This window comes from Cornus florida, unplaced genomic scaffold (assembly GCF_030987335.1).
Source record: "Cornus florida cultivar Cherokee Brave unplaced genomic scaffold, ASM3098733v1 CherokeeBrave_3.0.0_Hap2_Chr01, whole genome shotgun sequence".
Classification (NCBI taxonomy): domain Eukaryota; kingdom Viridiplantae; phylum Streptophyta; class Magnoliopsida; order Cornales; family Cornaceae; genus Cornus; species Cornus florida.
The window spans coordinates 9,625,980-9,631,112 of NW_026775571.1; positions in this window are offsets into that span (position 1 = coordinate 9,625,980).

The window sequence follows — 5,133 nt, forward strand, 5'->3', positions numbered from 1 at the left end:
ACAATGATTGAGGTATTTTCATTCAAAGAATTAATCTTTACTCATTAAAACACTCATCGCAACTTCATAGGGAACTTGAATAAGTTAAACTCAAAACTCCTATTTTCTTTCAAAGATTCAACCTTTATACAGTTAAAAGGTTTAGTGATAAAGTTAGTACCTTGATTGAAATAATTTAATTCAAAGATTCAATCTTTACTCACTAAAACACTCTTCGTGATCTCAAAAGGAACTAAATTAAGTTTAACTTAAAACTCTAATTTTCTTTCAAAGATTTAATATTTATACATTAAAATGGTCTAGTGACATAATAGGTTCATTGATTGAGGTATTTTCATTCAAAACTTCAATCTTTAGTCATTAAAACACTCTTCGCGACTCAATAGGGAATTCGAATAAGTTTAACTCAAAACTCTCATTTTCTTTCAAAGATTCAATCTTTATACATTAAAAAAGCCTAGCGACATAATAGGTACCTTGATTGTGGTAATTTCATTCAAAGATTCAATTTTTATTCATTAAACATACTTCGTGACGTCAAAGCGAACTCGAATATGTTGAACTCAAAACTCTAATTTTTTTTTAAAGATTTAATCTTTATACATTAAAATGGTCTAGTGACATATTAGGTACCTTCATTGAGGTAATTTCATTCAAAGCTGTAATGTTTATACATTAAAATAGTCTAGTGACATAATAGGTACCTTGATTGAGGTATTTTCATACAAAGATTCAATCTTTAGTCATTAAAACACTTTTCGCGACTTCATAAGGAACTTGTAAAAGTTAAACTCAAAACTCTCATTTTCTTTCAAAGATTCAATCTTTGTACATTAAAAGGTCTGATGACGTAATAGTTACCTTGATTGAGGTTATTTCATCAGAGATTTAGTCTTTACTCGCTAAAACACTCTTTGTGACGTCAAAGGAAACTCGAATAAGTGTAACTCAAAACTCTCATTTTCTTTCAAAGAATTAAACATTGTACAATGGAATGGTCCAGTGACATAATAAGTACCTTGATTGAGGTATTTTCATTTAAAGATTCAATCTCTACTCATTAAAGCACTCTTTTGGATGTCAAAGGGAACTCGAATAAGTTTAACTCAAAACTCTCATTTTCTTTCAAAGATTTAATCTTTATAGATTAAAAAGGTATACTGACATAATAGGTACCTTGATTGAGGTATTTTCTTTTAAAGATTTCATCTTTTGTCATTAAAGCACTCTTCGCAACTTCATAGGGGATTCGAATTATTAAACTTAAAACTCTAATTTTTATTCTAAGATTCAATCTTTATATGTTAAAAACGACTAGTTACATAATAGGTACCATGATTGAGATAATTTCTTTCAAATACTCTTCGCAACGTCGAAGGGAACTCGAATAAGTTTAACTCAAAACTCCGATTTTTTTTTCAAAGATTCAATCTTTATACCTTAAAATGGTCGAATGGTATAATAGGTACCTTGATTGATGTATTTTCATTCAAAGATTCAATCTTTACTCATTAGAGCACTCTTCTGGACATCAAAGGGTACTAAAATAAGTTTAACTTAAAACTCTCATTTTCTTTCAAATATTCAATCTTTATAAATTAAAAAGGTCTAGTGACATAACAGGTACCTTGATTGAGGTATTTTCTTTCAAAAATTAAATCTTTAGTTATTAAAACACTCATCACAACTTCATAGGGAACTCGCATAAGTTAAATTTAAAACTCTAATTTTCATTCAAAGATTTAACCTTTATACGTTAAAAAGGTCTGGTGACATAATAGGTACCTTGATTGAGATAATTTCATTTAAAGATTCTATCTTTACTCATTAAAATGCTATTCGAGACGTCAAATGGAACTTAAATAAACTTTACTCAAAACTCTCATTTTCTTTCAAAGATTTAATCTTTTTACGTTAAAACAGTCTACTAACATAATATGTACCTTGATTGTGGTATTTTTATTCAAAAATTCATTCTTTACTCTTTAAAACACTCTTCGGGACGTCAATGGGAACTCGATTAAGTTTAACTCAAATCTCACATTTTCTTTCAAAGATTCAATCTTTATACATTAAAAAGGTTGAGTGACATAAAAGGTACTTTGATTGAGGTATTTTTACTCAGAGATTTAATCTTTAGTCATTAAAACCCTTTTTAATCTTTCTAGGGAACTCGAATAAGTTAAACTCAAAACTCAAATTTTCTTTGAAAAATTAAATCTTTATACATTAAAAAGGTCTTGTGACATAATAAGTATCCAAATTGAGGAAATTTAATTCAAAGACTCAGTCTTTACTCATTAAAACACTCTTCGTTACGTCAAAGGAAATTCGAATAAGTTTAAATCAAGACTCTCATTTTCTTTTAAAGGTTTAATCTTTATATAACAAAATGGCCTAGTGACATAATAGATACATTAATTGAGGTATTTTCATTTAAAGAATTAATCTTTAGTCATTAAAACACTCATCGCGACTTCATAGGGAACTTGAATAAGTTAAACTCAAAACTCTCATTTTCTTTCAAAGATTTAATCTTTATACAATTAAAAGGTCTAATGACATAGTTAGTATCTTGATTGAAGTAATTTAATTCAAAGATTCAATCTTTACTCACTAAAACACTCTTCGCGACTTTATAGGGAATTCGAATAAGTTAAACTCAAAACTCTCATTTTTTTTCAAAGATTCAATCTTTATACATTAAAAAGGCCTAGCAACATAATAGGTACCTTAATTGAGGTAATTTCATTCAAAGATTCAATCTTTATTCATTAAAACACACTTCGTGACGTCAAAGCGAAATCGAATATGTTGAACTCAAAACTCTAATTTTCTTTCAAAGATTTAATCTTTATACATTAAAATGGTCTAGTAACATATTATGTACCTTCACTGAGGTTGTCTCATTCAAAGCTATAATGTTGATACATTAAAATGGTCTAGTGATATAATACGTACCTTGATTGAGATATTTTCATCTAAAGATTCAATCTTTAGTCATTAAAACACTCTTCACGATTTTATAAGGAACTTGAAAAAGTTAAACTCAAAACTCTCATTTTCTTTCAAAGATTCAATCTTTATACATTAAAAGGTCTGATGACGTAATAGTTACCTTGATTGAGATAATTTCATCACATATTCAGTCTTTACTCACTAAAATACTCTTTGTGACGTCAAAGGAAACTCGAAAAAGTTTAACTCAAAACTCCCATTTTCTTTCAAAGATTTAAACAATGTACAATAAAATGGTCCAGTAACGTAATAATTACCTTGATTGAGGTATTTTCATTCAAAAATTCAATCTTTTCTCATTAAAGCACTCTTCTGGACGTCAAAGGGAACTCGAATAAGTTTAACTCAAAACCCTCATATTCTTTCAAAGATTTAAACTTTATAGATTAAAAAGGCATACTGACATAATAGGTACCATGATTGAGGTATTTTCTTTCAAAGATTTCATTTTTTGTCATTAAAGCACTCTTCGCAACTTCATAGGGAACTCGAATAAGTTAAACTCAAAACCCTAATTTTCATTCAAAGATTCAATCTTTATACGTTAAAAAGGACTAGTGACATAATAGGACCTTGATTGACATAATTTCTTTCAAAGATTCAATCTTTATTCATTAAAACACTCTTCGGAACGTCGAAGAGAACTCGAATAAGTTTAAGTCAAAATTCTCAATTTTCTTTCAAAGATTCAATCTTGAAACATTAAAAAGGTCTAGTGACATAATAGGCACCTTGATTGAAGTAATTTCATTCAAAGATTCAATCTTTACTCATTAAAACACTATTCGTGACGTCAAAGCGAACACGAATAAGTTTAACTCAAAACTCTTATTTTCTTTCAAAGTTTCAATCTTTATATATTAAAAAGGTCTAGGGACATAATAGGTACCTATATTGAGGTAATTTCATTCAAAGATTCAATCTTTACTCATTAAAACACTTTTCGCGAAGTCAAAGGGAACTCGAACAAGTTTAACAAAAAGCTCTCATTTTTTTCAAAGATTTAATCTTTATATATTAAAATGGTCTAGTGACATAATAGATACCTTGATTGAGGTATTTTCATTCAAAGATTCAATCTTTACACATTAAAACACTCTTCTGGACGTCAATCGAAACTCGAATAAGTTTAACTTAAAATTCTCATTTTCTTTTAAAGATTCAATCTTTATACATTAAAATGGTCGAGTGGTATAATAGGTACCTTGATTGATGTATTATCATTCAAAAATTCAATCTTTACTCATTAAAGCACTTTTCTGGATGTCAAAGGGTACTCAAATAAGTTTAACTCAAAACCCTCATTTTCTTTCAAAGATTTAATCTTTATAAATTAAAAAGGTATAATGATATAATAGATACCATGATTGAGGTATTTTTTTTCAAAGATTCCATCATTTGTCATTAAAGCACTCTTCGCAACTTCATAGGGAACTCGAATAAGTTAAACTCAAAACTCTAATATTCATTCAAAGATTCAATCTTTATACGTTAAAAAGGACTAGTGACATAATAAGTACCTTGATTGAGATAATTTTTTTCAAAGATTCAATCTTTACTCATGAAAACTCTCTTCGGAACATTGAAGGAAATTCGAATAAGTTTAACTCAAAACTCTCGTTTTTCTTTCAAAGATTCAATTTTGAAACATTAAAAAGGTCTAGTGACATAATAAGTACCTTGATTGAAGTAATTTTATTCAAAGATTCAATCTTTACTCATTAAAACACTATTCGTGACGTCAAAGCAAACTCGAATAAGTTTAACTCAAAACACTCATTTTCTTTCAAATATTCAATCTTTATATATTAAAAAGGTCTAGGGACATAATAGGTACCTAGATTAAGGTAATTTCATTCAAAGATTCAATCATTACTCATTAAAACATTCTTCGTGAAATCAAAGGGAGCTCGAACAAGTTTAACAAAAAAACTCTCATTTTTTTTTAAGATTTAATAATTATACATTAAAATGGTCTAGTGACAAAATAGATACCTTGATTGAGGGATTTTCATTCAAAGATTCAATCTTTACTCATTAAAACACTCTTCGGGACGTTAATCGGAACTCGAATAAGTTTAACTAAAAACTCTCATTTTTTTCAAAGATTCAATC